We start from the raw sequence: 12,683 nt of genomic DNA on the forward strand, positions 1-12,683 counted from the left end.
ACAGGGTGAGGTGAGTTTGCATCCCCAGGAACCCACATTAGAAATTCCAGAGTGGTGGCATGAATCTAAAACTCCAATGCTGGGATTTAATGGGGACATCATGGAGATAGTCAGATCCCTAGATGTCATTGGCTAGCCCATCTAGCCAATTTGTTAGCACTATGGTGGAGTGAGGTACAGGAAAAATGCCCAGCTTCTACTTCTGGTCTCCATTAGCATGTGTACCTGTTAATGCATGCATCCTCACACACATCAGCACAGTCCCCCACCACACACACACACACACACACACACACACACACACACACACACACACACACAGAGAGAGAGAGAGAGAGAGAGAGAGAGAGAGAGAGAGAGAGAGAAAGGTTCTTGTTTGATTGTAGAAAATAGTTCCCAGTTATTCCTCAGAAATTAAGCAGAATTATCATATCATCCACAGTTCACCTCTGCATATATACTTAGAAGAAATGAAGCCAGGATCTTGAAACACACATGGACACACAGTAATAGCAGTACCATCACATTAGCTGAGATGTAAAACAGCTCAAATGCCTATCTGATTGTAATAGATTGATATAGATATTCAATGGGAGATTATATAAATATAAAAAGAAATGGAGTTTTGATTTGACATTTGCTACAACATAGATGACTCTAAAACATGCTAAGTAAAAGAATTGTACAAAGGGCCATGTGTTGTGAGATTCTAATTTTTAAACTGTCTACAATACATAAATCTATGGAGATGGAATGTGAAGCGATGGCTTCTAGGAGCTAAGGGGAACGGGGAGAGTGTAGAATGGGTGTAGGCTTCCACTGTGGAATGACGACCCTGTCTCAGAACCAGATTGGTTATACCATATTGTGAATATGCTAACTCCCACTGAATTAGTCAGTTTTAAATGGTTAATTTTGTTATATGAATTTTGCTGAAGTTCCTTTGAATGTTTGAAGAATAAATGATTGCATATGGTCATTTGTTTGGATATCCTGCTATGAGTTGGTTACTGTGTATAAAATTTCCAATTTCTAGCTCTGTTATCTGAGAACAATGAAAGAGTGGGAACAAGCAGTGATCACACTAAAGCATCTATGGTACTGTTTGATTTACACAGGAAAAGGGAGATCCTTGATTGACATGGAACCCACTTATTAACAGAAATAGTTCCCAAAGTCTGATGTGGTATGAGGGACAGCGGAATAAGATTGCGGTTGCACTGACTGCTGTGAGCATGTGGTGCTCACCTGTCAAGTGCAGCTATGGCTGTCCTCAGCCCCCTCCTCCCAGTGGGAATGCCTACCTGTGTGAGGGAGCTCGTCCGATCTACTCTCCCTTACTTTGACCGACTGCAGATCCTCCACCATGGTTGAAGTCCTTCTCGGTTAGGGGTGCAGTAGACACACAGTGTTAGCCCCAAACCAACCTTTAATTGGCTAGAGCTATCATTGTTGAATGACACAAGCTTGCTTCCTCGGGAATGGAGGAAAGCACCTCTGAGAATCTGTGCAGATTCAGTTTCCACATATGGCTCCATGTAACGCTTTTCCTTCAGCAGCATGCCCTCAAAATGGAGTGGATTTCCTGTTTCCAGTGACTTCATATTACAGCTTTCAAGAGCTCTCCAGTGGTTGTAGTTTGTTCATCAGACTGCAGATAAACTTGGGTTATTTCACGTCATTACTTTCCATGACTAGACATAGCATTTTATGATATTCTACGCAGTCTCTTTTCGGTGTGTGTTCACACGTGTTTGATTATTAGCAGTGGTTTCACTGTTGCATGGATTTCTGAAATGAGGAAGTTCTAGCTCAGGTTAGTACTGAAACTGCAGAGATTAGTAATTAGAGACAGAAATATCTGTGCTGTGTCACCTGTCATATTGGCGATAGGAATGAGAGTTTAAAAAAAAACTATTTTAAAAATAGTGCCCATCTTAACACAGTTTTGGCTTTATGTTAATAACGTGATGCAGTGTATAAGACAGGACAGAATAAGAGAGTAGCAGAGTGGGTGAGGAATTTGTTCTGGACTTCCATATTGCTGGCTATGTGGCCTTGGAAAACAGATTATCCTCAGTGTTCCTCAGTTTAGCCTTTAGAAAATGAGGATGATCAGCATGTTCTCTAGTCTGATGAACTCTTAAAAGAGTAAGGCCTACCTTATATAGTAAGCTTCAGTAGGCCTAACGTGTAGACAGAGGCTTGCATTCTTTTAAGTTAATGGTTTGAAAATAGAATGAGAAATGTTGCCAGAGTGTTGCTTGTTTGCAGCTGTGAGCATTGGGCTGCTTTTCCTTCTCAGTGTTCCCCTCCCAGTTCTCACTGCTGTCTCCTTGCTTAGAAACAGTTTCAGAAAGCCTTAGCCTGAGTGAAAGCTCCTCCCAGAGCTTCTGGAACCCTGGAGTTAGACTTAGTTCTTGTGTGTATGCAAATGAAGCACTGGAGCGCTGTAGAGATGTAAATAAAACATTGGCTTACCACTCATCAGATTGCAGCGTGCTGGAGCAATGTGCCAGACTGCTTTTGACAAGCACAGTGAAAGGTTTTTTTTCTTCAGCACGACAAATCCTAATTAATTTTCTGAACATTTCAAGCTTCCAATCGGATCTTTCTGTTATTTGTGACCTGAGACTCATGCCACAAAGTTGGTGAAAATTTTTAATTTTATGGTAAGATAAGATCTGTGTATAGCTTAGTTATGTGAGAAACAAGTGTCCGAGAGCGTGAGAGTTGTTGAGTGTGCACAGTGCTTGTTTCCAGCTCTCATTAAGCAGATGCTTTTAGAATGAGTTCTTGTAGCAGCAAGTTCCTCAGGTTGCTGTGGTATTCATCATGACTGACAGCTCACATCTGGAGCTGTGGAAATCTGCATGTTGATAGCCCTCATTTGGCTTCACCCCGTCTTTTGTGGTACAAACTTGCTGTTTATTTTTTTTCTCCCCCTCAAGAAGGAGATGCACAGTCTCATGGGTAACAGTGTTATTTCTTTATTGCTTTACTTCTCATTTCTTATATTATTCAGTAAACATTTTGAGATTATGAATGAGCTCTATTTTCTGTAACCTTGGGGAGAGAGAAGGAAAGGGGATAAGATGGGTGTGGAGGGGAAGAAAGAATAAAAAGACTGTTGAGAGTATGTGGTCGAATGCAGGGAAACGATGAGGGAGAGTCTAGGGTAAGGAAAGTGGGAGAACAGAAGGACAGCTGTTTCATGGCCACAGTGACAGTGAGCATTCTCGCATCTCTTCCTACTCATCCATTACTACCTGATTACTGCAACTATCTGTTTTCTTTAAAATGTTTAATAATTATGATTCTCTAGCTCTGGTACATAAGTCATCAGAAGGTCCAGAGCAGCCTAGTGGAATGGACATCTTGCCAGATGCAGCCTGGGTGCAATGTAAATCACCCTAAGTGCTGATTGTCATCCTCACATGAATGAGGAATTTGTGTAGTCCCAAAGGAGTGTTTCTCTTGACAGTTCATTGTGAGGGTTCGTGTGCAGATCTTCTGAAGTCTTGCAAACTCTGCTGTAGTTATGTATGATGCAGACTTTGCAGTGTAGTGGTCCTTGTGAGAAACCAGGCTTCTTGCAGTTGGCGACCTGTGCCAAGGTAGCTCTCATTCCGTGTTTGTTAGGGAATTTGGTTGGACAGTTAATTGTATGAAGTGTAACAGATGGGTTTTCATTTCCATGCCTTGTCCATATATGATGCTACTTTAACTTGTGCAGTTGATCGTGGCTTGATTATTATTGTTTAGTATTTAATGAGCTGGGGACGTGATGGTGGGAAGTCAGAAGTGAGCACAGCAGTCAGTGCCTTGCATGGTTGTACTTCGTGTGTCAGGGTTGCAGTGGTAACGAGGTGGACATGCAGGTAAATAACAAGGTGATTTCCCATGAGTTCCAGGCCAACTTGAACTTCAGTGTAAGAACCTGTCTCAAAAAGGGTAGTGGCAGGGGTCCCAAGAAGACAGAAAATCAGGATGATGTGATACACCGTGACCTGGGAAGAACATTTGTTTTATTTTAGATGGGTTTGTCAGAGGTCTTTGAGAAAGCAGATTTTAACTTAAGCCTCCTCAATGAATTGAGGCAGAAGGAGCTGTAACAGCTGCAGTCTCTCTGAGGTTAGATAACCCTTGTCTATTTTTTTTTAATTATGGAAAATTTCAAATATATGTACTTACCAGTTTAAACAACCATGAACCCTTTTTCTGTCATTATGGATGAACCTTTCTTTAGGTTTTTTTTCTCTTTTCCTTTGTGTGTATGTGTGTGCGTGCACAAGTGTGCATGGGTGTCAGAGGAGGCCAGAGGAGGCTGTCAGACTCCTTGGATCTGGAGTTATGGGCAGTTGTGAGCCACCCAGTGTGGGTCCTGGAAACAAATTCCTGTCCTCTACAAGAACAGTACATTGCAGGGCAGGAAAATTTCCTCCACTCTCCAGATCTCCTAGCCAGGTCTGAAATAACTTATTTAAAGACAGACTAACAGGAACAAATACAGATAGAGGGAAGTGTAACCAATTTATTATTTATGCTTTAGGAGTGACTAAAGAGTATTTATAGGCTAGAACCCACGTCCCAGGGTAGACTGTCTGTTTCTACACTTAGGAATAGTGGAGAACAGTGATCCCTGGAGAGATGTGACTGGATGGATTAAAAGGGGAATGATGTAGCAGCAGTAGATGAAAAGGGCTTGGGGGACCCAGGAAGGCCTTTCTGTGACTGCCTTCCTCCTGGGTGTGGGGCAGGGCCTTTAGAAGGAAGTTGATGTGACTAATTTCCAGACAAGCTAAGTTGGAGAATTTCTTTATAGCCAGCTCCTACACAGAAAGATAGAGAGAAGGAAGAGTAACATTTCTAGGTTTTTCTGCAGATGTTGGGGGTCCAGGAGGGGGTGCTCCTGTTTCTATGGCCTGCTTTACAGGGGCAGGGGAGCAGGATAAAGAAGACAGCAGAGGGTCATGGTAATCCTATGTCTGTGTTCCTTTCCTTCAGTTCACGGTCCTAAGCATTTCACATTCTGAGCCTCAGGTACCTGGCTCACAAAGCTATAGGTCTTAGGTTCACAAAAGAATAGTTCATGCCAATAGGATATTGAGTATTATTTTATGGTTTCCACAAAAGATGATTGGAATCCCTGGTTTGATCAGATGTCTATTCAATCTTTCAATAGTTTGGACTCTTGATCAGAAAGTGTTATACTTGTCAACTTGTTGAAGAGATGTGATTTTTTTTTCCTAGAATGTGAGGGGGGGAGAAACTATAAAGAGAAGATTTCAACTGAGATTGGTAATTTAGCTACCACGAAAGATAGAGCATGTTCTGGAAAATCATACTTGAGGAGTTTTGCTTATATGGTGCAAGGTGAATCTAAAAAGAGATGATAATTAATGATTATTATTGTTACTTTGCTCTCTAAGCCAAATGTCAAATGAGGGTCAGTCCTATAGTGTTAGTCCTTAAGATGAGTGTTGAACTCTTCTATATGTTCAGAAAGAACTCTGATATGATAGTTTACTGTAGAGGAAAAGCCAGACACAGAAATTCAGTAGATTGTTGCTACTGACAATGTCTTCCTCATACTGTTGATTTAAAAAACATTTGCCATCACTTGAATCGATTTGGGATTGCAGACCCGTGTTTGAACCTGAAGACCCCCTCTAGTAACTGCTCCCAGAATTTGTAGGCCCGCTGGGATTAGTCCTTGGGGAGCCATTCATTTCCTTCCAGGGAGAATTACGTCTGTAACCCCAAACCATGCTCACATTCCTTCTTGATTTTTGGATATGAGATCACATTTTTTTCCTAGTAGTCTTATCTTGAACCTTCTTTTTCTAAAAAATTAGATTCCTTCTGTGATCTTTGATATTTGCTTTTCTTTTCTGATATAACAAAAATCCTATGATTTTTACATATTGAAGGCATATTTTTATTTTTGTATTTTCTTGCCACACACAATTCCTAATAGGACAGTTGCATAATGAAGACTAATTTGAATATCCATTAATTGTGATAGAAGAAAATGACCATATTTAACAGTATATTGTTAGTCTAGAACAAATTGCTGCCACAGCTGCCTCTGAAGAGGCTTGCATGATGTGTCTAGTTGAGCTAGATGCCAACAGATCAACAAGTACAGGGCTGTTATAATATTGAAACCCAGCATTAAAATTCATCAAAAGCGCTCATTTATACTTTTTATTAAATTTTCAAAAATTGCAGTTATTAATATGGATTATTCTTCAACAAATAGGATTTGCACTAGGGAAATACATGCCTGACTATATTTGGATATGGGGGAAATGATCTTCCTAGTGTGTTTCATATTAAGGAGGCACACTTTGTGTCCTCCTTGGATATTTAGCAAAGTCACAGCAGATGTGACTTACCTATTTATTTTGGATGTGAGGATACTGGTTCTAGCAAGTAGACACAAAAAGAATATAGTAGTTTATGCTAGGAAACTAATGAAGGATGAAGGGTTGGTGCTGCTCAAGCCTGGGCCCCCATAAACTGCAGTAGATGTGGGTGCTGACCCACAGTATGTGCGGAGTGCTCTTCTCTAAACCATCTGGTGCAATGCATTTATATGAGCAAATTACAGATGTAAATGTGGCCGTGCAGGGTTCGATGTGCACTGTGTGCTATCTGCTAGTGGAGTGCCAAATCACACTTCACATTCTTTGTACTATGTATGATTTCTTGAGATATATTACATCTGTTTGCTATGCCCTCTCTTAATACACACTCCATTAATAGAGCGCATTAATGCTGTGCCGCGGTGGGATTGTTTCATGTCTGTACCTGCACCTCAGAAGATCTCAAGAGGAAAGAAGCAGTCCCAGTTCTCCATAGATGCATTTCCTTCCTTGCTCAGATGATGTGAAAGGACTCAGCAAATGCATTGCTGCCTGCGCTTTAAGACTCTTCTTGGAATCCTTAGCTAATCCTGTCGTTTCTGATATTCATCTGTTTGATACTCTTATCTAAAGAGTTGGAAGACTTTTTGTGAGAAAATGTGAAGTGATTTGCCAGAGTCACAAGTTAGGGGCTGCTACTAAAACCCAACTGAATCTGACGGTTACTATGGCAGGATTGCTGCCTGTTTTGAGTATTTGTGGGTAAAAGTCCTTACTACACAAGCATGACGATGTACCTTCAGGACTCAGAGCTGAGTGACAGGAGAGAAATGGCTCCTGAAGTATCCTCTGAGCGGCGACACAATGCCTCCTACACCAGGCAATCATCATAATCAAAATAAAAGTTATTTTAAAAGAATCCTGATATTGTTCTTACCTGTTTAATTTATTTTAGTATTTTTCATAATTATTATTATTATTTTTTTAATACAAGTCTTTTAATGTCCTGAAAGATACCCAAAGTCGTACTTAAATGCACAATCTTGTTTCTGGAGCTGGGTAACTTAGGTCTTACTCATCAGCCTGCTGCACTGTTCCCTTTCAGACACATAGATACTATCCAAAATTTTTCTGATATCCTTGTTTTTAACTGTTGTGGCTTGCTGAATCAGAGCCACTGAATTTGATACAAGTTCAATATCATTCCCTTCAGGGATTAATTCATCCTTCTGGGCTCGAGAGACAGAACAAGCAACACTTGTCCTCATCCAAACCCTGCGGATATATTTTTCACCCAAGAAATTTCAGATTTCAACCAAAGACCCATTCTCCTGAGTAACGACGTTGGTGGGGAAGTGGGCACACACAGACCTCATCCTGTAGGAGAAGCCCCGTGTAACACCCTTGATCATGTTCTGAACATGACTGCAGATGGTTCGGACAGTGGCCAGTTCCTTTCTGTTACCCCACTATTTGTCAACCTGGAGCCTCTTCTTCCCGAGGAGACTCAGCTCTATATTGATGTGTTTGAAGTCCCTCTGGAGGGTTCCTCTGGGGCCCTTCACAATGACTGTGTGCCCCTTCAGAGTGATGTTTACATTTTCTGGAATGTTGACAGTCTTGATTGCTGAGAATGGTCTTCATTCTCGTAGTAGATGGGGCCTTAATAATTATTATTCATTATTTATTATCAAATAATTATTCATTAAACAATCATCTAATTTATTATAATTATTATTAAATAATTATTACTTAAGAATTACTAAATTCTTTTATTATTTATTTAAAAAATCATTTATTATTTATTTAAAAATCTAGGATTTTTAAAAAATTTATTATATATACAGTGTTCTTCCTGCATGTATGCCAGAAGAGGGTACAAGATCACATTATAGATAGTTGTGAGCCACCATGTAGTTGCTGGGAATTGAACTCAGGACCTCTGGAAGAGCAGCCAGTACTCTTAACCTCTGAGCCATCTCTCCAGCCCCAAGATCTAGGATTTCTGAGATCAAACTTTTAACAGAATTCAATATAAAATTAAGACACAATACTAACATCAAACATTTTACGTGCAATAAGTCCAAATATATTAACTCAGAATAAGAGTTCTGAGTTAGAACACGAGTTCAATACATGAGTAGTAGTCTATTTAACATTCTACAGCACTCCATTCTACTACTCAGTGTTCTACAGCACTCCATTCTACGCCTCAGTGTTCTACAGCGCCCAGTTCTACTCCTCCGTGTTTTATAACACTCCACTCTACTCCTCAGTGTTCTACAGCACTTAGTTCTACTCAGTGTTTTATAACACTCCATTCTACTCCTCAGTGTTCTACAGCACTCAGTTCTACTCCTCAGTGTTCTACAGCACTCCATTCTACTCCTCGGTGTTTTATAACACTCCACTCTACTCCTCAGTGTTTTATAACACTCCACTCTACTCCTCAGTGTTCTACAGCACTCCATCTATGTAGCAAATACAGAGGAGGGCTGGAGATGTGGTTCAGTGGTTAAGAGTCTTAACTGCTCTTGCAAAGGATCCAGATTTGATCCTCAACAATCACAGGGTGACTCCCAGTCTCCCCTCTCAAAGCTCCAGTTTCAAGAGTCTGACAATGTCTTCTGGCCTCTAAAGGTGATGTACATATTTCACTGCACTTACATACATATAGGCAAAACACACATACAAATAAAATTAAAATAATGAAGTCTTTTTTAAAAATTGAAGAAGGGGGGATTTATATCAAGCAAACATTTCTAGGAATAATCTAAAGTTTCATGTATGGTTTTATATTTTATAAGTTTAGATATGGAAAGTTCATTTAGAGGTATAAAAGGCATTGGATACCTGGGCAGAGTCTGTATTCATGACTTTTTAGAAACAGTAGGATGTTAACAAAAATTTCAGTTTTTATGGGGATGTTGCCTCATTCTTTGCAAATTTATTGTAGGACAATAAATAGATAAGATAAAAAATTTGACCTGGAAGGAGGTGATGTGAGGGAGGGCAGTAGGATAGGGGAAAAATGACAGCAATGTGTTGACACATACACATGCAGATGCTATGGTAAAACCCAGTACTTTGTGTATGTCTTAGTTTGCTTCTCTGCTGCTGTAATAACTGACCACAAACAACTTTGGGAGGGAAGGGTTTATTTCATCTCACAGGTCAGCAGTTCTCAGCCTTTCCAGTGCTGCCACCCTTTGACACAGTTCATGTTATGGTGACGCCCAACCATAAAATTATTTCATTGCTACTTCATAACGGTAATTTTGCAACTGTTATGAATTGTGATGTAACTGTCTGATGTGCAACCCCTGTGGGGTCATGACCTACAGGTTGAGGACCACTGTTACAGGTTATAGTCCATCACTGAGGAAAGTCAGGGCAGGAACTTAAGGTAGTAACCATGGAGGAATGCTGCTTACCAGCTCTCTCTCTTTCTCTGGCTACTCCCCATGCATTCTCAGCTAACATTTTTAAACAGTGCAGATAGACTCACAGTAATCTGTGTCTTCCTACATCAAGCAAGACAATCCTTTACAGACATGGCCACAGGTCAATTTGATATGGGCATTCCCTTAACTGAGACTCATTCAGATGTCTCTAGGCTGTGTCAAGGTGACAGCTCAACTTAAAAACAATACAGCCGGGCGGTGGTGGTGCACGCCTTTAATCCCAGCACTCGGGAGGCAGAGGCAGGCGGATCTCTGTGAGTTCGAGGCCAGCCTGGGCTACCAAGTGAGTCCCAGGAAAGGCGCAAAGCTACACAGAGAAACCCTGTCTCGAAAAACCAAAAAAAAAAAAACAAAAAAACAAAAAAACAATAATACAAAAAAGGGAAATTATTTTACAAAGTGTTTGAAAAAATTAAATATATAGAATAAGAGGCAAACTTTTAACAAGCAATAACTAAACAGTGTACCGTTTGAATAATTATGTTGTCTATAAAGTCATGTAAGAAAATCAACTGATTAAAGATGGAGACTTCAGTAAACAATGTAAGAGTTTGGGATTTTAGGTGAAGTGACTCTGACAGCAAAGACAGAACTGTTCCTCAGAAGACCCAGGTTCCTAGGTTTTCTGTTTTCTCATTTGGTTTTCATGGGATAGTCACTATGTTTTAGGATTAGACTTTAAATTTCTTATTTTTGTAGTGACAATGTTAAAATTATGAGAATTACATAAAATAACGTACATATTTGTTAAGGGAGGCTGAGAAAAAAAAGATTACCTAGTTTTTAAGAGTTTATAGGGGCTGGCAAGATGGCTCAACAAGTAAGGTGATTGCCACCAAGCCGGACAGCTCATCTCACTGCTGGACCTCCAGGTTGGAATCGAGACCCCGTGGTTACCACCGAGTTCCCGGGATTTGCCTGTCTGTGCCTGGGGATCTGAACTCAGGGTCTCATGCTTGTGAGACAGGTACTTTTCCAACTGAGCCCTCTCCCCAAAACCAACCCTCCCCCTCTCCCCATTTTTTTAAAATCTTTTGAGATGGAATCTCACTTTGCTGAAACTCTTGATTCTCCTGATTGCAGCTGTTGGGATTGTAGGTATAGACCACCATGCTCAACACAATCTGCCTGCTTTTCAAATGATGATTACAGAAAAGTACTTTCTTCTCTGTGGCATTTGATAACTCTACCCTGCCAGCACATGTCTTTTTTGTGCTTTTACTGGTTTGCCAGCTCATTTTTATTGTCTAGTGTAGAAAACAAGTGGTATAGTTCATGTTGATAATTTCAAGGTTTTTTGAGAAATTAGGCACAATAGTTCATGCCTGTAGCCTGAGCTACTTGGGAGGCTGTGGTAGGATTGCTTAAGCTCAGGAGTTAGGGACCAGCCTGGGACATGTAAGTGAGACTCTACCTTTTAAACAAATACATAATTCATGGAAAAAACCTTTCAGTTGAGGCAGTTACACCTGAACAAACTTTTTGTTGTTAGTCCTTTTTTTCATGCCTCAAAACTAGCTTGGTTTCTCCTGCTGTGATTGCAGGGTGGGCACCGCACACCTGCCTCAGTTTAACTTCTTAAATGAATTTGAGAAAGCCAGTTTTCTTATTACCATGACAGAATGCCTGACAGAAGCTACTTAATGGAGAAAGGATTTACTCTGGCTTGTGTTTGAAAACAACTCATATGTGGCGGTGTGAGTGTGAGTTGACAGCTCCTATCACGTGGCAGCTGGGGAGCAGATCCAGCTCTCCAGTTCCTGCTCCAACAGCACTGTCTCTGCCACTTGGGCCCCATGAACAGAAAGTTCCATGGTCTCCACAAACACCAGCAGAAGCGAGTGTTCAGACACTGGAGCCAGTGAGGGACATTTCATGTTCAAACTACAGCAGTTGACTACATTTTTATAATGGCTTTATTACGGTCTAATTCACATCTGTCAAGTCCAGCTTCTTGAAATGTACAACACCACGGCTCTTTGTAAAGCTTTCTCTCCATCCCCACTGTCGGGTCTCAGAAACTCCACACCAATTAGCAGGCAGGCTTTGCCTCCTCAGTCTCTGATATCCTTATCTACTTTCTGCCTGCATGGATTTGCCCTCTCCGAGTATTCTGTATAAATGCAATTGTATAACATGTGCCCTTTTAACCACAAGATACAGGGATTCAAGTCTAGAAATATCCCATTCTTACCTAGGCTGATTTCAGCATTTTACATTCCAGAAACCTGGTGAGATGTAAGAAAATAGATGTGGTGATTTTCCCCACCAGATGGAGAGAGCATTTCTCAGAGTTGCTCTCTTAAGAATTATTAGCTTTGCAAGAAGGAGAACTACTTGGAAAGGGAAGAAGAAGACCTCCAATGGGCTGGGCATAGAGCTCAGTGCCACCTACCAGCCAAGCAGGCAGGGCCCCTGCGCAACCAGTACCCACCCCCAGAAAAAAGAGAACAATAATTGAGAATAACACTTTTAGTTCAGGTACTTGTACTTGCTTGTTCGTCTGTTGTTTTGAAATAGAGCCCCACTCTAGCCTGAGCTACCCTTAAACTCATGACAACTCTACTAGCATGAGCCACCACAAACCTTTAGCTATATTTTGATGGCTTGGTGGTTCAAAATTTACCATTTAGTGTAGCAGCTGACCCTAGCCATTGACACTGAAAGTTGTTGCCGGCATTCTGTGCTACTGCCAAGTAACTATGTTAGGTGGCATAGGTGTGAAGAGTGTTTTTGTAGGGTGACTCTTCTGAATTACTTTCTGAACATGTTAGTGAGTCTTACATGTGTACACTCAGCTGAAGGAAACACTCCTTGATATGAATTGCTGTTGCTTAATTTGGTAATC

General features: G+C 40.7%; 1 protein-coding gene and 1 pseudogene across 3 annotated transcripts in view; one reads left to right on the forward strand and one right to left on the reverse strand.

Annotated features, from left to right (window-relative positions):
• Ttc28 (tetratricopeptide repeat domain 28) overlaps positions 1-12,683 on the forward strand; it is a 432,623-nt gene that overhangs the window by 81,023 nt on the left and 338,917 nt on the right. The window lies entirely within an intron of this gene.
• On the reverse strand, positions 7,443-8,015 carry LOC128120706 (60S ribosomal protein L9-like; annotated as a pseudogene).

This window comes from Peromyscus californicus, unplaced genomic scaffold (assembly GCF_007827085.1).
Source record: "Peromyscus californicus insignis strain IS unplaced genomic scaffold, ASM782708v3 Scaffold_2__1_contigs__length_46816999, whole genome shotgun sequence".
NCBI lineage: Eukaryota > Metazoa > Chordata > Mammalia > Rodentia > Cricetidae > Peromyscus > Peromyscus californicus.